The sequence below is a fragment of the Balaenoptera physalus genome (assembly GCF_965194825.1).
Source record: "Balaenoptera physalus genome assembly, chromosome: 3".
Taxonomy (NCBI): Eukaryota; Metazoa; Chordata; class Mammalia; order Artiodactyla; family Balaenopteridae; genus Balaenoptera; species Balaenoptera physalus.
In genome coordinates, this window is record NC_138890.1 from 24508870 (window position 1) to 24533513 (window position 24644).

Sequence of the window (24644 nt, forward strand, 5' to 3'; positions counted from 1 at the left end):
GAGAGGGAAGGCAGGTGGAAAACAGGCCTAGGCTGATTTGAAAATCAAGTGAAAATCAGGTTCAGTGCATTGCTAGAGTCTTCATCTAGTCTTTATCAAGGACACCTCAAATCCCATTAGGCAGGACAGAAGGAATGGATAATTTCTAGAGACAATGTTTCTCACATTTCCATCACTCATGAACGCCTTCACAATGTTTGCAATATTCAAGTGATTTGTCCTACTGTTTCCATTTTTCCTATAAATCGGTAAAATGATTTCCCACAGGGTTGTGCCATCTGTCACTGCCACCACTGTGTCTTATCTAGTCTTTTCACCACACCAGCGTCATCTACCAGATCCACCTGCCCACCCAGTGAGGCCCCTTGGGGATGGGTTCCCTTTCTTTTGAACAAACCACAGAGAATGCCCCAATTTCTCATTCGCCAGTTTTAAAACACCCCCTTCCCTCTTCAGCCCATGCAACCTGACTTCCTTAATGATATTCCAGAATGACTGCTCACGAAGTCCTTCATTCTACAAACATTTCTCTTTCAGAGTCCTCCTCATTCATAGCCGAAAGTCAGCTAGCTCTCCCATCAGAGGCAGAGGGGAGATTGCTAGCAAGGAAGGGGCCAGAGGTATGTGCTTCAAAATACATACATTTTGGATGCCCCAGCAGGTTTCCAGGTAGATTGATTCAAGCTTTCTTGGTTAAGTCAGGTCAACCATCCTTTGTCGTGAAGGCTCAGCCCTGGAATTGCTTTAGAGGCCACGCTGATTACCTCTGATCTTGTGCAGTTTAACTCAGACTGCAGAAGGTCCCTTCCCCAGTGCAGCCTCAGCAGTGGTTCTAAAGCTGCTCGACTCAGAGGCCTACCCGTGGATTAGCGATGGGTATGCATGGAGAGGTCGAGAGCTGATGGGGATTTTGATAGCCAATGAGAGCCATGGAGATTTCTGAGGTACGGGCCCAATTTCTCTACTGACAGAAAAAAAGGCAGCCCCCTCAGAGCATATGGAGGCAAGAAGAATCTGAAAGGAATGCGAGCAGGGGGTGAAATATTGTCAAGGACCACACAGGGGATAAAGACCCCTCTGGACACCCATTTCACCTGCTCCCTCTACTCCCAGCCCTACAGCTTCTCCCCTAGTTCTACAATGAGTCTAGCCCTAGAGCCTTCTGTCTCAGACACCAAAGGAAGGGATGGTGAAACTATGACCAAAATAAAAGGGATTAATTAAGTCAGGGCACCAGATACAAAAGGCGGTTTTGTGACTCAAGCCCAAATGATGACACAACAGTATCTGAGAGTTCTTGAAACCTTAATTGCTGCCTAATTGTTTTAACAAGAGTTTCTTTTCAAAACCAGTGTCTCTTGTTTATCCTGGCTGGAATCTGCCCGAGGCAGGGCAGAAGGGCAGCTACTGCTACTTCCCACTCAAAATGGCAGCCAATTATTCAGCACCTGGAATGAGCCAGGCTGTGTAGCCATTTACTCAGATGGGTCTGAATTTAACCTTGCCCAGTCTTTTTGGGGGCTGGTACTACACCCACCATCTTCTGCATTATGGAGACCTGAAGGTGATCAGGGTTTTCTTTACCACTTTGTTCCTTTCAAGGCCTAGAGGTTAGGTCTATTTGCTCATGTGCAAACATGACAGTAGTCATGTGCTGCTTCTAACCACACACACCTCACAGCAAACCACTGTTCTTAGAAGTTCTTGGCCATTCAATTCAGTGCATAAACATGCATAGTACATAATGCATAAACACGTGTAATGTAACAGGAGAATAAATAGAAGACTTGGAGAAAGTTCTCATTCTGAAACTTTACTTCTGCCACTAACCAGTTTATGGCTTTGAACACATCATCATCATAATAATAATAACTATTAAACGTTTTGAGCATTTACTTTATACGAGATACTTTCTGTGCATTATCTCAGTTTTATGAAGTGGGAACAATTATAAGCCCCAATGAATAAGAAAACTAAGGCAAGAGCCCAAGGTGATATAACTATAAGTAGTAGAGCCAAAATTACTTTCAACAGGGTCAATTATTTTTAGGATAACCAATCATCCTGGTTTGCCTGGGACTGAGGGGTTTCCTTGGACATGGGATTTTTAGTGCTAAAGCCAGGAATGTCCCAAGCAAACTGGGATGAATTGGTCACTTTAATTATTTCCTGAGTATATTTTACAATAAACACTTGGTTCGTCTGTAAGTATTTTGTTTCTGTCGTTTTATTAACCATAGTTTTGAGTTTTCTTTTTTGAATCTAATCTTTTCCTTATACAGGCATACCTCAGAGATATTATGTTCCATCCCAGACCACTGCAAAAAAGTGAATATTGCAATAAAGTGAGATGTATGGATTTTTTTGTTTCCCAGTGCATATGAAAGTTATGTTTACACTATACTGTGGTCTATTAAGTGTGCAATAGCATTATGTTTTAAAAAAATGTACATACCTTAATTAAAAAGTACTTTATTGTGAAAAAATGTCAAAACAATTGCAATAGTAACAGAAAAGATTACTGATCACAGATCACCATACTAGATATAATACTAACGAAAAAGTTGGAAATATTGCAAGAATTACCAAAATGTGATACAGAGACATGAAGTGAGCAAATGCTGTTGGAAGAAGGGTGTCGATAGATTGACTGGATGTGGAATTGCCACAAATCTTTAATTTGTATAAAACGTAATATCTGTGAAGCACAATAAAGTGAAGCACAGGAATGCCTATATTTTGTAACCCTCAACTTTGCTGAGTGTAGATTGTGTTAGCTTTAATTTGTATAGATATTTTTCTACTGGTAATATTCATCATAAATTAGATGAATAAAACGGTTTATAATTACTCCTTGGCTAACGCATGATACAACCATGTGCAATTCTCACCAGTGATTCCGGGATTTTATTGCTCATCACCTTACTAACCTGATTGTTCTATAAACTTGTTGTGACTTTGCCTACTAACTGGTCACATAGTTGACAGTGCAAAGAGCAAATAGCACAGTCAAAACACGATAAACTAGTGAAAAAAATAGTGGGAATAGAGAGTCTGGCTTTGTAGAGAGGAAACTTTCACATAATTAAAATGTTTTATTTTTATTCAACAAATATTATGAATTTCCTACTTCGTGCCTTGCACTCTCCAAGATGCTGGGTCCAGTGGTTAACAAGACCTGGCCCTTGCTCTCGTAGTACAGCAGAGTAGATTTTAACAACTAATTATATAATTAATTATCTGATTTTAGTGATGACCCAGACTACACAGGACAAGCATAGGGACCTCAAGCGCATGTGGACGCGAGCACTTGGCATAGCCAGGTGACGACTCCAGGAAACTGCAAAGGTGAAATCAGAACTCTGTGCCTGAGTCAGGGGTGGGGTCTTCAACTACAGTATTCTGGGGGCCACTGGTCTCGGTCGCGGTGAGGACAGAAAGGGGCACTTCCTTCCTGCATATATTTCCTCTAAGGATTGTGATAAGGGTGGGAGTAAATCTAGATAGAGTTGGCAGGAAGGGAGTTGTGGCGCCGGGGAGGGCTGAGGCACAGCACGGCTGAGAACCCATTGCCACCTGATATTATCACTAATTGGGACAGTGCAGCTTCTCCGGAGGCCCCTGGGAGATGATTCTTGTGCTACCATCTCTGGGGCAGTAAACCCTCACCCAGGTGAAGATATGTATTTGTGTATACCTAGGCACTGAGCATTCTGATTTTATCCTCACTACAGTTCTTCCAGTTAGCGTGATTACCACCATTTTGCATATGAAGAAACTGAGGTTCAGGGAGCGGAAGCAAGAAAGTCACCCTGCTAGAAAATAATAAAGCCACATACTAGAAAAGAGCATAGATGTTGGATCATTCATCCTGGACCGCCTCAAACAGTGTGAGCTTCAATCTTTTTTTTTTTTTTTTAATTTATTTATTTTATTTTTGGCTGCATTGGGTCTTTGTTGCTGCGTGCGGGCTTTCTCTAGTTGCGGCGAGCAGGGCTACTCTTCGTTGTGGTGCACGGGCTTCTCATTGTGGTGGTTTCTCTTGTTGTGGAGCATGGGCTCTAGGCGCACGGGCTTCAGTAGTTGTGCGTGGACTCAGTAGTTGTGGCTCACGGGCTCTAAGAGCACAGGCTCAGTAGTTGTGGTGCACGGGCCTAGCTGCTCCGCGGCATGTGGGATCTTCCCAGACCAGGGCTCGAACCCGTGTCCCCTGCATTGGCAGGCAGATTCTTAACCACTGCACCACCAGGGAAGCCCACTTCAATCTTTTTAAAATGTGAATAATAACCCCGTTACATTAGGGTCGTTCCAGTGGAAACAGAACGGTATCACATATGTTCATTACCTAATCAGTCATAAAGCTCAGAGTAGGTGGCTCAAGATAGAGCAGTTTCCTGTCTCTCCTAACCTCAGTTGCCTCACTAACATACTCTAATCTTGTAAGTGGCTTTTCTTGGAGTTGCAGGTGGATACAAAATAGAAGGGAGACTCTGGATCTTCGATGGAGTGGAAGAAATTGCAATCTGCCTGGGGTGCCCAGGGAGCCACAGAAAGTGAGTATCTCCCAGAAACTCTTTCTCAGTGCTCACCGATGGACTAAGCCTTAAAGGATTCAGGAATCAGGAGGGAACATCCACAGGGGCTGTGTGATCAGGAAAGGTTTCCCAAGGAGGTGAGAGAGCTCAGGACAATAACATTTCCTGATCAACATGCTCTAACAAGAGAGGGTTTTAAAGCATGCCAGAAAAATGTACACCTATGACATCTTGGATGGGAGAAAAATCTGTGTCCTTCCTTGGTTAATTTTTTCAGAGCTGAACAGCAACAATGTGAGAAAATAGTTCTTAATATTAAAGCATTGTATACACACACACACACACACACACACAGAGTCACACACCTAAAACCCAAATCAAAACAAAAACTAGCCTTTGGAGTTAGACCAGTCCAGATTTGGATCCTGGCTTCTTCATTTCCAAGCCGTGGGACTTGAAACAAGTCTCCTAATCTCCTTAGCCTCAGTTTCCTTCTTTATAGAATGAGAATAATAATACCTACTTTGCAGGGCTCCTAGGACTGAGTTAGCTGACACACGTAAAGCACGCAGTTCAGAATGTGGCACGTGGTATAAGCATTCATTATCTGGGCTTATTGTCCCTGGCACCAGAACACTAGTTCAGGATTCTCTGGGTAAAAGCCCTTCCTAAACTCAAAAGTTATTTTTTCAGCTTTATTATGGAAATTTTCAAACACATAAAGAATGAGAGAAAATAGTGTAATGAATCCCCCTATGACTACCTCCCAGCTCCAACATATGTCAACCCATCGGCTAATCTTGCTTCATTTTTATCCGTTCCCTACTCCCTATCCTTGGTATATATATTTTTAATTAATTTAAAAAATTGAGATCAAATTGACATATAACATTACATTAGTTTTAGGAGTACAACATAATGATTTGATACATGTACATATTGCAAAACGATCATCACAATAAGTCTAGGTAACATCCATCACAAACTTGGTATATTCTGAAGCATATTTCAGATGTTTTATCTACAGCTTATTGGAAGTTATTTTTCTGTCAGCTTCTTAGTTCTCTTTTTGTCAGGGCAAATAATCCGAATTCCCTTTTTGTACATGAAATTTATTAAGATAAAATTTATATACAGTAAAATTAGCCCTTTTTAGGGTATAGGTCTGAGTTTTTTGTTTTTTTTTTTTATAGTGGGTAATGTGAAGACTTCAGATGAAATAGATTGAGAAACTGATTGGAAATTGAATGCAAACTAAGACCACTTGACTGTTACTGAAATGAATAGCCCAGTTTGCTTTTTTTTTTTTTTTTAAAGAAATTCACGTTCTTTTATTTATTTATTTATTTATTTATGACTGTGTTGAGTCTTCGTTTCTGTGCGAGGGCTTTCTCTAGTTGCGGCAAGTGGGGACCACTCTTCATCGCGGTGCGCGGGCCTCTCACCATCGCGGCCTCTCTTGTTGCGGAGCACAGGCTCCAGAGGCGCAGGCTCAGTAATTGTGGCTCACGGGCCCAGTTGCTCCGTGGCATGTGGGATCTTCCCAGACCAGGGCTCGAACCCGTGTCCCCTGCATTGGCAGGCAGATTCTCAACCACTGCGCCACCAGGGAAGCCCTAGGTCTGAGTTTTGACAAACCAAAAAGCTTTGACAGTTCTTCAGAGTTCCTTTCTCAAGGTAGTCATATATTCCAGCACTAAATAGATGAATAAACACACAAAGTTTTTTACTGTCTATATTGACCTTAACATAGAAGAAGAGGAAATAGCCTCTTTCAGTGGTCTCCTTAATCATAGTTTATTATGCCTTGGAAACCTAACATGGTTGATTGGTTAGAACATAATCCAGGAATAGATTTATTAGCATCAAGTGTTGTTTAGAGCAACTGAATTTATGTTGATGCATTCGTTCCAAATGGTCATAATAAAAGGTTTCTAAGAAGCTCGATTACATTAATAACAAACCTTAAGCATGCCCCTATTGGGACTGTGTTCAACCCAAATAAAAATAACTTTGTTGACTAAAAAGAGATGTTCCTTTGGTAGCTACTATACGTTCAACAACACAGAAACAAAGGACCAAACGAAAAACAAGTGTAGATGCCAGGAATAATACTACTTCCTTCTTCCTGGATCCTAGCAGACAGTCTGAGACTACATACCAGCAAGGCTGCCATCTATTGTTTCCCAGTTACTTTGCATTCTCTTCGTCTCCAGTTTTGAAAGATGGTACAGTTTCTGGGTCACTAGAACCTCTGTGGGCCACTTCATAGTTTGGGTGAGTATAGGAGTACAGTTAAAAGTGCTTACAGTGGCACTTGCCTATAGGAGCTATCAAAACTGAATGCTGTGTTTCATTACAACTAGCTGTCAACAGCTGAAACTGTTAAAGCACCATGAACTTGGAGTAACCCAGTACCCTAGACACTTACATGACCTAACCAGAAACTCTTTCCTAACCACTCAACAGAATTTATCTAACCATGTATAGACCTAGGTACTAGCCTATCTAGAGGGCTAGCTTTCAATGCTTAATTATCACAACAATCAAGAACTCCCCTCTTTCAGCGCTTAAAAGTCACTGACTTTTTCCTCTTTGGAGAACTACTTAGAGAATTTCTTTGACGGCATGGGTTCCCTTGTCTGGCAAGTTAACAGACCCATTTTTGTTTGTTTGTTCATTAGCTCCTGTTTTTGTTTTGTTTCATGTTAGTTTGCAACTCTGTTGGTCTTTGTTCTACTCTTAGGCATAAAGAATGGAGGTTTCACCAAGATTGCCTTGACCAGCCTCTTTCCTGTATGTCCCTGATTTCTAAACTTGAACATATGGGCCCTTTTGTGCTTCAGTTTGGTCTTGCAGTGGGTGGGTCCTGCAGTCCTGCAGCAGTGATCGATCTCTGATGCGTGATTTGTTTGCTACATCCTGGCAGAGTTTACTTTGTTTAACTTGGTTGTCATACTCTTGACTTCTTTTATAATTCCGGCTAGCAATCTCCTGCGAGACCTGGTTTTAACTTGAGAGTTTTTTCAGCAGCACTTCAGTCTTGGTTTGTTGTGTTTATTTGTCTATGGTTTGTCTGAAGAAGGGAAGCAAATACTGTCTTTCCTTGAGCTTACTTAAGTCTGTCTTTTGGCTAAGGAAAGAATCCCTTCTGTGTCTGTTTTTTGGTTGGTTGTTTGTTTGTTTTGGTTTGTTTTGTTAAACATAGCGACTGCCAAGTTCAAAAACAGCTAATAACACCCTCCTTCACCCCAGTGTAAATGATTTCAGTTCTACAATAGTCAGTCTTTTAATTGGCTGTAAACTCTGTTCTTATGCCATGCTCTAGGATATCTGGTCCAGATAGGAGAAAACTAATGAATCAGATTATAAATTCTCAAATTTGATATTATGTATAAAATAGATAACTAATGAGAACCTACTGTATAGCTCAGGGAACTCTACTCAATGCTCTGCTGTGACCTAAATGGGAAGGAAATCCAGAAAAGAGGGGATATATGTATACGTATAGCTGATTCACTTTGCTGTACAGTAGAAACTAACACAACATTGTGAAGCAACTATACTCCAATAAAAATTAAAAAAAAAAAGAAATACAAAAAAAATTCTCAAATTCTATGGGAGCCCTTAAGTTAACTGGTTTATAGAGACTTAAAAGCAGTTATATAAATTTAAAGTAAAAGAACTCAAGAACTTCCGAATGGCAAAACCACTTAACCACTAATGCTTTAAATATTTTAACTCTTTCAAAGGATATTTTTCTGTTGAGACTGCAGCTCTGAAAAAGCAAGATTTAGCTGCGAGTTGGTGGTGTTGGTTACTAAGTTACACACTGAGATGGAATGTAGTTCATCTGGTGCTTTTAAACTATTTAAAGTGTTAATTGCTGTTACATAATATAAAATAAGAGAAATGTTTATAATCAAGGTGAATCTTTAAAAATTAGACTATTTTGATAATGACTTCTCTCTGATTTTACCACAGTATAAATATGTTAGCATAACACTCTAGTTTAGGCTAGAAAGCTTATTTAATCTGAATTTTCTAAATTTTCTATACTTGTCTTAAGCTAATATTACTTTCATAAATGTTTAAAATTACAAACTTGTAAGTATATGTGTTCAATTAGATTGAATTATAATAGCCGATGTCTTCATAAAAAGGGTTGATATTTGTAACTTCAGTCACGTCACAAATTCCATGAGTCTACAGAACCACTTGACTATAATTGTCGATGTAAATTCTAACATAGTGTTTTCTGCTATGTCTAATATCATTAGTGATGGTTATTTTTGAAGGATGACTTAAATTTAATTTCTAAGATCTCCCATGGACTTTGAAACTTTGAGAGTCAGCAATGAATAATTTTTATTTCAAATTCCTAAGGGAGAGAGGAAAATATGTGCAAAGTTATAATTTGTATTAGTTTCATATTGTTGCTGTAACAAATTACCACAAACTTAGTGGCTTGAGAAAACAAATTTATCCTCTTACAGTTCTGGAATCCCGAAGTCTACAGTCAAGGTGTTGGCAAGTCTTCATTCGCTCTGAAGTCTTTAGGGGAGAATATGTTTTGTTGCCTTTTCCAGCTCCCAGAGGCCACCTGCATTTTCTGGCTTCTTCCTTCCGTCTTCAAAGCTAGCATTTTTTCTTCTCTCTGACCTCCTACCTCCCTGTGATTACATCAGATCCACCCAAATGATACAGGATCATCTGAAGATCCTCAGCTTCATTACATTTGTAAAATCCCTATTGCCAAGTAAAGTAACAGAGTCACAGGCTCTGGGATTATGGTGTGGACATCTCTGAGGGATCATCAATCAACCCATCACACATGAAATCATTTCAACTTTAATTCTTGCCTGTACATAAGCTCATTTGCTCTTTTACAACGTTTGAATCCAAATGGTAAAATCAATGTGACATATACATTGTTTTATGTTAATAAGACTAATGATGTAAAAGATTGTATACTATGCTTATTTATGTATGTTTTAACATATAAACACAGTGATTCCATAAGCAAAAATCTTAAATCAGACAGAAAGGAGAGGTCCGATAAAGGAAGTACTCTTTACAAGGAAGTATTCTTGTCTGATGTAGAGTCAGTTCTTACGAGTTTCAGTTTTTAATTTTTATTCCCTCTTACCATGCTTCTAGGTTATTTTAAATGAGCAGTAAGAATTCTTCGTTGACCTCCTGATGATTATTACGTTAACTTCTGTTCATTTGTTGCTCTGTTTAATGAGGCAGCCAAGACTTTCCTTTGTTCTCATGACCAGCCTATCCTGATGACTTTTTTTGATATTGCTTTCCCCAAAATGAGACCACAAATTTAGAATCATAAAATTCTAAGGATATTTTTTTTTTAATTAATTAATTAATTTATTTTTATGGCTGTGTTGGGTCTTCGTTTCTGTGCAAGGGCTCTCTCTAGTTGCGGCAAGTGGGGCCACTCCTCATCGCGATGCGCGGGTCTCTCACTATCGCGGCCTCTCTTGTTGCGGAGCACAGGCTCCAGACGCGCAGGCTCAGCAATTGTGGCTCACGGGCCCAGCCGCTCCGCGGCATGTGGGATCTTCCTGGACCAGGGCTTGAACCCGTGTCCCCTGCATTGGCAGGCAGACTCTCAACCACTGCGCCACCAGGGAAGCCCAGGATATTTTTTAAACGTAAAATATCTTTGGGTTTTCCTGGATAGCCAGTGAGTAAACACAAAGCTTTTCTCTCTCACCTTATAAAAAGAAAATAAAAATACTTAGATTTGTCTGGCATTCTCCAGATTTTAAGTAAGTCAAAACCAAAAGTGAATTAAAGTAAGAGTTTGAGTTTGTTATCCTTCTCATGGAATTTCATGGCACCCCCTTCTATTAAGGTGCTATGCTGAAAAGGTTATTAGCTGCAATGATAATACATTCATGGCAATTAATTTGTTTCTATTTGGTCTACAATTGATACCTTTACCTGAAAGAATGACATCTTCCCAGTTAGCATTCCGCAACCAACTTTTGGGAACAACAATACTAGTTAAAAATTTTTCCAAGTGTCACACTGTAAAATTTTGCCGATGGTAAATTATTATTTCATAAGAAATAATTAACGAAGCTCTTTTTATATACTTCTTTTTGAGACATCAAAGAAAATGTCCTTGTGCTTGCTGAACTCGCTACACTATTTTTGGTTAAACTTTAGGTGTATTTGGTTAAAATGGCACTTTGGTGCCTGAGAGAGGTCTACTTACAATATTTACCAAAATGTCGGCCCCCTGTGGCTTTGTGTGTTTCTACCAAGATAATATCACCACCCAACATGGGCTGTGGAGAGGGAAAGCAGTCTACCATCTTGATAGGTTTGGTTGTACCCATGTACGACATGTACCCATGTTGGGGTTCTACCAAAGGACCTGCCTTGCAAAAGCAGATGTCCCAGAGGAGGGAGAGATGATGTTCCATCAGTTTGTGCATGGACTTCTCCCTCAGTTTGGGATTCCTGTTCAGAACACTGCTTTAGAAACTGTCCTTAGCAACGGCAATCATACCAATGAAATTGTCTAGAAGATGTCTGCTGGTCAAGCTCAATGGTGAGAGTCTTACTCACTTGCTCACTTGCAATGACATTGGGCAATCGCATCACTTTAGGTTATTTATTGACCAAACAAGGTAGCTTTTGTACACTGGCTAACACCTCCTGTGGCATTTGGAGTAATGTTTCAGGATAAGTCAAGAGGTTCCTATATCAAATTCAAGAACCAGGAATTCCTTGTCCAAGGTGGGACGAACTGACCAATGGAATCGCTCCTCATGACTTGTCTACATAAGGGCCTGATTAAGGGGCACTTTAGTGTTAGTTATACTGTTGTGTTAATTGTAGCTGTTGTCAAGTATATTGTTAACAAGGTCTTAAATGCTGTTGCACTGCTACCCTCTTGTTGGTTCATACATCAGGTGATTCTGTTTCCAAGGAGACATAAATAAGCACAATGGGATCTGTGGAAAGGACACTGCAACAAGATGGTGGTGTGGCCCTGAACACCTGACAATTTACTTATGCTTTATGCTCTCGTCCATCATCTTGAGAAGAAGGAGAACCGATTTGCGGGAAACTTCCACTTACGGCACCATTTGCCCGAGGCGATAACAAACTGAATATTTTGTGTCATTACAATTGGTTCTAAACAGTTAAAGTGGATGAATTTTAAATGGCCTTGGGTCTCAGATTCTCAGTGGACATCACTGAAGGTGTTCCTGACCAATAACAACAGGACTTGCTTTAACCAACTGTGTTCAGAGCTGTGGCCTAAGTCTTTCCTATCCAGAGGACCAGTCTTCAGTGCTAAATTAGACCAACCGCCAGGAACTTCCCCCTGCCAGAACTTACAAAGCCCTGAGTTTGTCCTCCACACAGGACTACTCAGTGAGTTTCTCCACTGGTGCGTGCTCCCTTGACTGGCAAGTTTATATACCTAGTTTTGTAACTTTCTTTATACCTCTGTTATTCCTGCTTTGTTTTTGACCCAATAATAGCACATACAGTTTGTGAATCAAAAAGATCAATCTGGATGCAGATTCTGCTTCCTTATGAAAATATATATATATTTTTTTAAAAGGAGGTTAACCTCTGGACAACTAAGGTTAAAATTCTCCAGAACTGGGCTTCCCTGGTGGCGCAGTGGTTGAGAATCTGCCTGCCAATGCAGGGGACACGGGTTCGAGCCCTGGTCTGGGAAGATCCCACATGCCGCGGAGCAACTAGGCCCGTGAGCCACAACTACTGAGCCTGCGCGTCTGGAGCCTGTGCTCTGCAACAAGAGAGGCCGCGATAGTGAGAGGCCCGCGCATGGTGATGAAGAGTGGCCCCCGCTTGCTGCAACTAGCGAAAGCCCTCGCACAGAAACGAAGACCCAGCATAGCAATCAATCAATCAATCAATCATTAAATCCTTAAAAAAAAAAATTCTCCAGAACTCACATACTTGGGTAACTGAGGTTGAATTGGGAAAGTTTCATTTTCATTTATGCACACTTAACTCAAGCTTTTTGCTTAGCTTTGTCATTAGAGGTCAGGTCCCATTAACTGTATTATGAAGTAATAACAGTGCTATGCAGTGGCTCAAACATCACTTATTTTTTATGTCATATTTATGTTTTTTGCCATATTTATTTCAGATTTTTTCTTTAAATTGACTCATTTGTCCTTATAAATAGATAGCAGTATCACAGCGTAAATGTAAGTGAAATATAAAAATAAAAACCAAAGCATTTTTTGAATAAAGATTTGCCTTTTTTCCACCAGTGGCATGCTTATCACAATTTGTGGAAAATTGTTGTGATCTAATAGGCAAGGCCTTGGGAGTGCTTTAAACCATGACAACCCATTACAACACCACAAGATCAGCAGTCAATAAAAACCAAGCATCCAGCTGTCCAGCCTGCTTCCTCCATTGCCCTAAAGCCTCTTTCTCCACTAGCACTTGCCTTTTATACCTTCACAAATTCAAACCCTCTGCCTTGTCCCTCTCACCCTGCTCGGTATCCCCCTTGGTCTTGACTTTAGAATTTGGTTTCTCAGTTTTGATCTTCCATACTCAGTATATTCACTGTAACAGGAGTCTGTGATTGCAAGCAACAGAAATCCAATTCTGGCTACTTAAACCACAACAAAAAAGAGATTTAGTGGAAGGATTGGGGAAGCTTGCAAAATTGAATGAGAAGCTGAAAAACCAAATTCTGTATGGGGAGAGAACAGGGTACTTCTGAGGATCAAGGGCACAGAAATTAGTAGGCAACCTCTTTAGGAGATGCTGATTCTCCTCACCTTTTGACTCTTCCTTCGGTTGTTTGGGGTCAACATCAAGGCAGATTCATCTTTGGCTTCTGGAACAGCATGCCCAGCCCTTTTGGTGGGAATATTGCAGAATTCCAGCCTCAGCATTCAAGGGTTTGAGTCCCTTTGGGCAACTCTCTTTACTTACTTCCTTTAGTCTCAGTTTCCTCATATGTTAAATGGGAAACCTCATGGGATTTGGGGCAAATAGCTATGAAATGCAAAACTACTGTAGTGGAGCGAATACAAGCAAAGCCATTAGAGCTACATAAATCTGGATTCAAATCCTGATTAAAATGTACACTGGCTATGTGTCTTTGTGAAACTTATTATATTTCCATTTCCTCATCCGTGAAGTGGGGATAATAATAATATTTACCTTATTGTAATTAACCTTGTATCTAGCACATAATAAATGCACAGTAATGTAAACCATACAAGGAAAAGAGGTAATAGATGTGATAATAACTTTGTGAGGTTATTGTTATCAATCATTCCTTCTTGAGGGTAAATAGTGAAGCCATACCTCCTCCCACATATAATTAATAGGACAGTTATGAGAAATTTCTGTCTTACAGTAAGCTTTTCACATAGGAGAAAGGAAGCCCTTGGAATGAAGGGTAGTATTAGATCTGGCCTCTGTAATCAACAAGGCTTTGCCTGCTCTAGTCTCATGTCTCTTCTGGAGCCTGAGGTGTTCTTGACACATCTTTTATAAAAGTCAGCCTTGCTTTCTTCCTGTTGCAAATTGCATGCACATTTCTGCTCCCTGCGACCAGCCTCCATTTCTCAACCAGCCTTCTCCAGCCTCCCCCTCCCCCTCTCCTAATGAGAACGAGTTGACTTATAATTAAGGTCATATTTTATCTGCCGGGAAAGGCAGTGGCTGGCGTGGCTAGGGCTCTACAGCTCCACTCAGCGTTCCTCTGGCAGATTACCGGTGTGTTGATGACCATCGGTTGTTGTTTCAGGCGGAGATACAGAAGAATGGTTTTGATGGCTTGAAATTACCAACCGGATTTATAGCTTGTACATAGTCCTTGTGGCGAGATTTTCCTTCTCTGCTCTAATCCCCTCTTCCCGTTCAGACCTCATTTAGGGATCCCTTGCCAGGAGCATGATTCTCAGAATGGAAAAAGAAGAATCTTTATAGCATTCCAAGTTGATTCTGCTGAGAAGTCCATAAGGGCTCTTCGCACCAAACCTCCCCTTCTGGGATGGGAACAGTTCCACTGGTCCACTGCAGACTGCCTGCCCAGGGCCTCCTAAGACTGTGATCACTCACCACTCACTCTTTCTCTTCTTGGTTCACAGCAAGAGAATTTCTGACACTTTCCTATTATTTTTAACTTATCTCTTAACATAATGCTCTGTGCAAAAAGACAGGTGGTTTTCCCAGACACCCTGGCTGTTATGGTGATGGAGGAGATGGTTTGGAAAAATGTGAAAACCTCCAAACCACTAAAGTCAATCTAGCGCTGTTTGAGGGATACTGAGAAGCCTGGCTGGCTTTGCCTGTTTGCAAGTTGCACTTGCTTCTCTGGCTCAGACAACTCTGCAATGAGAACTAAGTAGAAGTCGCCAGAGAGATTCCCCTCTGGGAAAGGAAGTTTCCCATTAGAAGCAAAAGAAAGAACAATCCACGTCCAAACAGCTTTCTGGTCCGTTGGCTCCGAGACTGGCGGATGGGCCAGTGTTCACAAGCAAACTGGACCAACTTGGAGAGGAGGGACCCTGAGTTGGCTTTGTCTGAGTCACACAGCCGCTGTGCAGTTGGCAGAATGACTCACCCCTAAACGTCTGCCCTAAGAGTCGAGCATGGGAGACATTCGGTCTCTGCCTACTTGTTATCAACGGGAACATAAGAATCCCCCACCTCCTGCCCTCCCCCCAACCCCAATGTCAAACCAAAATGTTTTAGATTAACATCAGGGTTTTAAATGCGAACGGCATGTCAGCAAGCCCCCTAGACAACATTATTTAGTCTCCCGATGTCGGACGTTTGTAGTGACTGTACATTGTACCAGCACCTTCTTCAGAGTGACATTGACATCACTCTGCTCGAATGAGTTAATTTTCCCATCATGGACTGATTCATTGGGCAGAAACCACAAGTTCACGTGCCGATGCATGGACTGAACTCCGTGACCCTCTACTGCAAAACCGAAAGTGTATCATTGGGTTTTCATGCACACAAGCACTGGGAAGCAGTTCGCTTTCATTTAGTTAGATTTTTATTTTTCCTTTTTGTGGCAACATGACCTTTCATGACACCAGCTGAAAGCTGGCTCTTTTTGTAGCATTCTCACGTTGGAATTTGCCAATTACAGCCAATATTTATTGAGCTCATTAACGTGTTGGATTGTGCTGGGCTTCCATATGCTATTTTATGTCGTTAGAGCGACTTACCAGAATAGGTGGCATGGTCGTCGTTGAACCAAAGAAGAAATGGACGTTCAGAGAGATTAGGGAACAGTCCAAGTCACAGATGAGCTCAAAAAATATCGGGTATAAAAGACGAATTCTAACAAATCATTTGATCCATATAAGCGAATGAAATGTTATTTCTACACTTCTATTTCTGCTCTTCTTCCCTGGACCAAGATCCCTCCTCATCTCCTTTCTGGAAAAAAATCGCTCAGCAGGTTGCTCAGGGGAAAGTGCCCCAAGGCTTGAGATATTTGGACAGAACAGAGGCCACACTGATTCTTCAGGGTGGATTCTGTCAGCTGCGACTCAGGCTTCAACCCAGCAGGCTTGCCACTAGCCCTTTATCTTCTGACTTTAGTTCAAAAGGCAGAGATGGTTAATTTAAAAAAAAAAAAAAAGAAAAAGAAAAAAAAGAAAGAGATGGTTACACATACCCAACACCAGGGAAGGCAAATGTGAACCCACCCACCAGGCCCTCCCCTGATTATTTAGGCCCAGCCCAAACCCAATGCTGCTCTTTGAAGCCTGCAAACTTTTTCTCATTACTCATCTCTTCTGATTTCCAGCCAACTTTCCACCATGGAAGTGCCTAAGGCCCAGAAGAAAAGTGCCTTCTTATCCTCGGGGAGGAAGTATCCTGGAGAGCTGTGAAAGCGCCTCTTAGGAGATCCCCCTGCTGGCTTTTCAGATCCACCAGCTTGAATCCTTAGGGAAACATCCAAAAATTCTAGGCTCTCCTCCAAATGGAAACTGAATCCCGAATCTTTGCAACTGTGTCCGTAAGCATTTCAGACCACTCACTGTGAACTGCTGTACCGTGGTGTGAAGTTTTGGTCTGATGGCCCATCATAATACTTTGGTAAAATATGAAATTTCATGCTTTCAGATTACAGTTTCCACATAGCTTCTACTCCCAGATGCCCCTGTCTTTTGACAAGTGTTTGTAAAAATTGTTCTGCAGAATCAGCAACATTAGATCACTGGTTCAACCGCCTGAATCAATTAAGTACCTCTGTGTCCAAATCCCAACTCAAAAATGGCCTTAAAAACAAAGAGGGATTATTGGCTCAGGAAGCTGAAAGGTCCAGAGGTAGTTGGCATCAGGTGAAGCTTGATCCAGGTGCTCACAGAGTATCATCAAGGCTCAGTTTAGCTTGTCTTTCAAGATGTCAGCTTCATCTTTAAGTCCCACATGCTAGCTTCCAGCAGTTGAAGGCTCCTCCCCAGCTACAAGTTCTGATGCGGAGGGGAGTTTCATACCAAACTATCCAGGAGAAAAAGGAGAGATTCTAGTAGTTCCCATGGAAGAGAGGACCTTATATCTTGGAAGTTCATAGCCAATGTCTCCTCTCACCTCCTTTGACTGTGTTGCTGACCATCATCAAACCAATTCTCATGGTCAAAGGGAGGATATATATTCATTGGCTTAGGACAGTGAGGGACCTCTAGGAAGTTCCTGTATGATCTCCCCCTCCAGTCATCCCCTGAATCCCTCTTCTCATCCTCAGGGCTCCAGCCATACTGACCTTCTCAGTTCCTTGAATTTGCCAGTCTCCTGCCTGCCATCCAGCCTTCCCAAGGGCTGTTTCCTCAGTCTTCTCTCTCCACTTCATTAGCTCTTGCTCAAGTCTCACCCCCAAGGCCACATCCCCAAGGCCTCATAACCAAGGCAGCCTCCCTAGGCACTTGAGTTCTCAGCCCTCCCTTCCCTTTTACTGCACCAGGTAAGTCTGTGTCTCCCATAAGTGAATCCATTCATTCGTTCCTTCTAGTGAACATTAAGTGAGTGCCTCCTGGTTGTCAGGCCCCATCCTGGGTGCTAGGAATGGAGCCATGGAAAGGAAAGTCTTCATGGAGCTCAGTGGGCATATCCTGTATTACACTGCTCCAACGGCAAAGCATGGCTGACTAGTACACCTTACATCGCAGACGCCAAACCGTGATTGATGGAAGATCACATTTGATATTCAACCCTCTGATAGGGATTCTGGGCACTGTTACCAGCCCTAGAAGCTGGCTTGTATTAAAAATGCATGATTCTGAGGTCAGGCCTTTTGTGTAATAGGAAAATTAAACTCCTGAATTCATTCCTGTGGGTCTAGCCTGTGCCACCACACCAGCTGAAGCCTCCCCAGCTCTCGCCTGTGAGTTTGAAATGGTCTTTGAGATCCAGGAGAGCAAAAATTTAGTCGCATTTATCTCGGAATTCCCAGCACTCTGCATGGAGTCTGCATGTAGGTGCCCCATAAACACAAGTTCAATGAATAGTGGTTTCCTTGCCTCCATCTCCTTCTGCATCTGGTCCAGTCTCCACCTGGACTTGGAGTGATTTTCCTACCCAATGAGGCCACCCGGCCAAGGAGATGTTAGTGCCCATTTTACAGCAAAGGAAGCTCAGACTCCAGGAAGTGAGGTTAAGGTCACGGATGTAAGGTCACGTCGTGAAAGAGCCAGGACACGACTGGGTCTGTCTGGGGTCACAGTCAACCTCTTTTTACAACACACACTGGCCTATAGCAGAGGTCCTTAATCCGGGCGGGGTCTCCTCCGTGGAGTGTCAGGAAGCCAGTGAACATTTGGGATTCTGTGCAAAATGTGGGGATGTGTGCACACGTCTGCAGAAGGGAGATCACAGCTTTCATCAGATTTTCAAAGCTATCCGGAACCCAAAACCATTAAGAGTAACTAGCCTGGGGATATTTTCTTTCTTTCTTTTTCTTTTGACTGACACAGATGCTGACACACCACTGCCCCGCACCAAATCATCTTAATAGTGGGTTTCACGCGGAGCTGGGGCCCCTCTCTTCCTGGGGCACCACCCGGCCGACCACCATGGGCATCTCTGCCAGTCCAAACAGCATCTGCTGCCTCCGTCCCATTCCTGAAGAATCTGAATATTAGAAGGAATGGAGGATACAACGAGGTAAATTTCCAGACAAGATAAATACAGACAGTAATATAATCCTTACTTGAAGAATAAGGCTACTGTTGGAATCTCCATGCTACAAAAATGTACCGAATTACAGGGGCACACCCAGTTGGAATTCTGGTTTTCACAGTCTCTTTGCTTGTCAAACTTAATATCAAGGAAAATAAGCTAATTTGATTTGGCAAAGGCTCATGCAATATGGAATTGATATCTGTGGCAGCGACCTTTGATGTTTTGTATAAACAGTGTTTTCCCTGCTGGGGAAGCAAGAGTCGAATAATAAACAGCGCCTTCCCTTCCCCACTCACAGCCTTCCCCCCATCAACAGTACCAAAGGAAAAAAAAAAAAAAAAAGAAAGAAAGATAAAAAAGTAAGAAAGTAAGTCTTTTCTGTGGCTCACAGAATTTATGGAGGCATTGAATAGCCATTATCGAGTAGCCAAACTTGTTGGCCAATTTCTCAACCTGACATTTGGGGCCAGGTAGGTCTTCCTTGTGAAGGTAAGGGTGCTATCCTCTACTTTGTCGAATGCTCAGTGGCACACCTGGCTCCTACCCAGTGGATGCCAGTAGCACCACCCCTTCCTCCAGTTTCTTGTTTATAAATTTATTTATTTATTTTTGGCTGCGTTGGTTCTTTGCTGTGGTGCGCAGGCTTCTCACTGCGGTGGCTACTCTTGTTGCGGAGCACGGGCACTAGGTGTATGGGCTTTGGTAGTTGTAGCACGCGGGCTCAGTAGTTGTGATGCACGGGCTTAGTTGCTCCACAGCATGTGGGATCTTCCCAGACCAGGGCTCGAACCCGTGTCCCCTGCATTGGCAGGCGGATTCTTAACCACTGCGCCACAAGGGAAGCCCCCCTCCTCCAGTTTTGACAACCAGAAATGTCTCCAGACATTGCCAAATGTCCCTGGGAAGCAGGATGGCCCCCAGTTTAGAACCACTGGCATACAGGTAGGAAAGAAGATTATTAAAGAAAACTTTTTTCTTTTCTCTCAGTTTCAGGCACTAGTTGCCTTAATCAGGGCCTTCTGCCTCAAGGCCCTGAGTCATCACCCAACAGTTCCTTAAGAGTCCCCGGGGAAGAACCATTGGTGTGTCACCTCTTCACCTCCCCTATACTCCCAGGGGCTTCAGGCCTGTCTGCCACACTTCTGCCTGGAAATGGGCAGCTCTCACTATCTCTGCTTAAAACACAGGGTGCATCTGATCTTGTGGGGGCTCTCTGCCTCAACAGATTTCCAAAGTTCAAGAATTGCATGGTTGCTGGGCACACACCTGATGCTCCCTTCTCTGTGTCCCGTGGCATTTGGTAAAGTATTGTGGTAAAGGTTGCTTACCTGGAGTTGGGTAGGTTCAAGTCCATGATGTTCTGGAGCTGGCTAGCCCCAGCTCACGAGAGCTGATTGTTAAATGTTCAGGAAATCTGTGAACCATGTGCAATCATGTTTGTAGCTTGACATGACCCATGATGAGAGAATTTACACCACAGAAATTGGCAAACAAACACCACACATCAGAGCTCTCCTGTCCCCTCACCTACACCCCCAACCGGTTAAATGTTTACTAGTACACCACTAGTTCGAGTTCAGGCTTGAAAGTGGGATAGCAGACACGGCTTGCTGCTGACCCAATATCCCTTCTCTCCATTCTTTCCTACTCAAGGAATTCTAGTTTTGTTTAGCCTGGCAGTGAGTCCATTTATATAACTGCATTTCCTGCCTCTCTTGCAGTTAAGAGTACTCAAATGACAAGACTCTGACCAATGGCATGTGGATGCAGTTTAATGGTAGGTCTTCCCAGAAATGCTTTAAAAGGAGCAGACCAACTGGCCTGTGACTTTTATTCTCTGTCCTTTCCTTACTCCCTGTTTAGATTGTAGATGCTAGACCAGATGTGGAGCCAACATCTCTCAGCCACAAGGTGACAAACCAGAGGATGAAGGTCACACACTAAGAATAGCTGAGCAGAAAGACAAGAGGTGTCTGGTCTCTGATGGCATCAAGGTGTCAGTGCACCAGCCCTGGACCCCCTGCCACAGGCTGCTTATCGGTGGGCTTCAGTAATATACCACTGAATGCAGTCCTCAACTAGGACCTCAGAAAAGTCAACAGAGCTCCCTTATCTATAAAACAGAAATAGGAAGAACTGAATTCATGGGATTTCTCTGAGGGTTGAATGAGATAATGCATGTGAAGAGCCCAGCGCAGTCCTGGCACGTGGGAATCACCTAGGGGTGCAGGCTGTTGTTACTACGAGTCTTCGGCTACACTTAGCACCCTGGCAGGTATTATGTGCTTGGGTGTTTGCCTCTCCACCTAGCCTTTGTCTCTTTAAGCACAGGGCCGTGTCTCATTCACTCTCCATTCTCAGTTTCCACCCCTGGTCCTATAGGCACAAATTGAATTCAGTTGTTGCTAGAGGACAGGCTAGAGATTTGAGTTATACTCAAACAAAGGATAATTAATTTATGTTTTATTGTCTGAGTATAACCCATATATCTAGGCCACCCTTTAGCACCAACTGAATTCAAGCAGTGCTTATTGAACACAGGTTGTATTATGAACACAATGAACCACACAAAAGTCTAATAAAACATTGATATCTCCACCCTACTCTAAGGAACTTGTATTCAGGTTGGAAACATAAGAAGGGTCCCTACATAGCTGTGGTGCACAGAAGCACGTGGGTTCTCAGACAAGGATGAAGCGAAGTGCTGCAGGTGGCTGATGGAAGTGATGCAGGATAAAGAGAAGGCCCCATGGAGGAGGAGGCATTGGCACAGGCTCTGGGGGATGGTGGGTTGGCGCTTCCATTAAGAAGGCATCATGGGTATCACAGATCATCACAGATAAAGGCAGGGTGGTGGGAAAGCCTGGTTCCTGCACCCGGGAATGGGGCCAAGTGGCAGGTTGGAAAACCGGGTTGCAGGCACCTCATGGAAGAAAGCTTGCCAGGCTGAGGCATTTACATCTCTGCTCACTCTCTGGGCAGTGGGGAGCTGCTGAGGCTTTGAAAGCTGGGAGGGACGTCAGAATTGGGATTTAGGTGGATTAATCCAGCAGCCATGTGACGATTGTTTGGAATGGGAGACAGGGAGGTACGAAACTAATGAGTAGGCTGTTAAATAGATGAAAGAGGCATACACTCTACCAGCCCTGTGAGCTGTTCCTTCACAGTACATGAAACCGTTGTAAACATATATTTCTTTGGGCAATCCTTTGATTAATGTCCATCTTCCCTTCTAGACCGGAAATCCATGATAGCAGGGCCTGGGTCTGTGAATCTCAGCACCTAGATAGCAGGTGCTCCATGAATAGCTGTTGAACGATGAAGTCAGAGGGGACTGAGGGTCAGACTTGTGTCTTCCAGAGCACTGAGAGTGGTCTGTGAACCTTGGGACACCTAGCCAAACACCAAGAAACGTAACGTGTACCCTGTTCCGGAGGAATGGTGGAGAACTTCTGGTTGGAGCCAGGCACCCAAGCAAAAGTGCCAACTTCACTGCAACTTGCTGTGAGACCCTGGGAAGTCCCTTAACCCTCTCCAGGCCCCTCGATAAAATGCAGAAGTTGAGGCCATGACTTTGAAAGTCTCCTAAAGTCCTGCACATCTCAGTGCAAAGGAAGGAGAGAATTGATTGAATGCATGCTACACGCCAAGGCACTGAGCCATGGTCGTTCCCTGCTTTCTCTCATTCAATCTTCAGAAGATCTCCGAGATTGATAAACATATTCCAGTGACTCAGAAGGCAGCCAGGTTATCCTACCTCTTTTTTTTTTATATTATGTGTTTTTTGTTGTTGTTTTTGTTTTTTTAAATTTTATTTATTTATTTATTTTTGGCTGCCTTGGGTCTTCATTGCTGCGCATGGGCTTTCTCTAGTTGTGGCGAGCGGGGGCTACTCTTCGTTGTGGTGCGTGGGCTTCTCATTGCGGTGGTTTCTCTTGTTGCAGAGCATGGGCTCTAGGCGCGCGGGCTTCAGTAGTTATAGCACGCGGGCTTCAGTAGTTGTGGCTTGCAGGCTCTAGAGTGCAGGCTCAGTAGTTGTGCACAGGGTCTTAGTTGCTCCGCGGCATGTGGGATCTTCCCAGACCAGGGCTCGAACCCGTGTCCCCTGCATTGGCAGGCAGATTCTCAACCACTGCACCACCAGGGAAGCCCGGCAGACTGATTCTTAAGCACTGTGCCACCAGGGAAGCCCTACCCTACCTCTTATGTTCTGAGTCATTCAGGCCTAGGGAACAATCTAGGCTCCACATTTTCATGTCTGAGTATCCTTGGGCAAATTAGTTAGCTTTTTTGTGCCTCAATTTCCTCATTTGTAAAATGGGGCCCCCAAAGTATTATTATGTCACAAGGGAATGGGAAGAGCTTAATGAAATAATGCATTTAATTCCCATATGGTTCCTCTGCTTGGTCCTTGGAGATCAATGATATTAGCCCTTAATATAATGATAGACCCAGTGGAAATCCAAAGGTATTTCTAAGACTTGCATGAGTTGGTAGGGGGCTAAGCATCTCATGATCACTTCCCCGTAACTAGGTGCTATGATTTCCCAACTATAATTTTTAAAATCACCTCACTTTTAAAAACATAACTAAATTTATTTCCAAAACCTGTGGACGGCTACTCAATGGGAATGCAGTGCCACTTGGGATATGAAGAAGGTAACTAGAAAAATAAATACCATAAAGACAAAACGAAAGCCTGGCATTCTAGCTGGCTCCAGCTGCCCACGGGAAACTGTGAGCCTGTGTCCCCTTCTTGCTAAAGAGCAAGGTCTGCAGGGTTAGGGAGGTTTTAGAGGGTAGTAGCACCAGATTGTGATAGAATTGAGAAGAGAATACGTCTTCATTTGGTGGTCCAGGGTTATTGAATCAATCCCACCTAAAATCACCCAGCATCACCCCATCCCTGCAGTTCGGGCAATACTAAACCATGCTCTCCTGCTTGTGGCATCTTCTCAGATGGAAGGCCATTTCCCCAGGTGATATATAAGGACGCTTGCAGTCAGGCAAAGATACTGAGGGCACGCATCTTTACTCTTCCTCTCTCCTTCTCTTTTACTTGATCTGGCACATTACTGTGGCTGCAAGCAAAGCAGCCTATTCCTTTAATCTGCTGCATCGTGGAGGAATTTTCTTTTTTAATCCTATCGTTTTCTTTTCATCTCTATTACCCGTGTTAACTGCTTAATTTGTCGGGTTCCTGCGAGCCACCTATTGATAATGGATAGATTGTTCCTTCCTTCCCAATTTCCTCTATTAGTCAGCCCAGGAAGTTTATTTGTGCTTTGCATGTAACCCGATAGGGTGGAGAGTGCCCGCCTTGTCTGTAGGCCTGTGTAAGTTAATACTGTCCAGCCCTCCAACCAGGAAGCTATCAGGTTGCACGCTGGCAGGCTCCTCTTCATTGAAACGACCTGTAGCGGAGACATAAGGACCTCCCTTGCTCTAATTGCTTTGAGTTGGCCATCTGGGGAGATCACTGATGCCAGGCCTGGCTCCTCCCCCCATGCCTCCAACCCCATGCCTCTAACCTGGGGCTTTTACAAGACGGGGGTGGGGATGTCTTGCTAAGAACATCCTGTTCAAAAGAACTCAGTTTCCCAGCCTTGTCCAGTTCCTCCTGGGATTTATTTTTTTTTCAGTTAATTTTTTTTTTCTCCCCCTTTGAGTTTATTCAGGCAAGAAGCATTAACTACAAAGAAGTCTCTTTAGGTGGGATTTTGACTGGGGGCTAGATTAATACCCAAAGATGCAAGTGAGTTTTTTTTACAGACTATTTTTATTTGTCTAGCTGTTTAAAACAACTGTGTAGTGAAAATCTGGAGATTGGATGGAGCCAAAAATTCAGAAAATTTTTGCAAATTTTTGAAGTTTTGACTTCTTTTGAGAAATTGGAAAAGACTTAGTTCACATTCC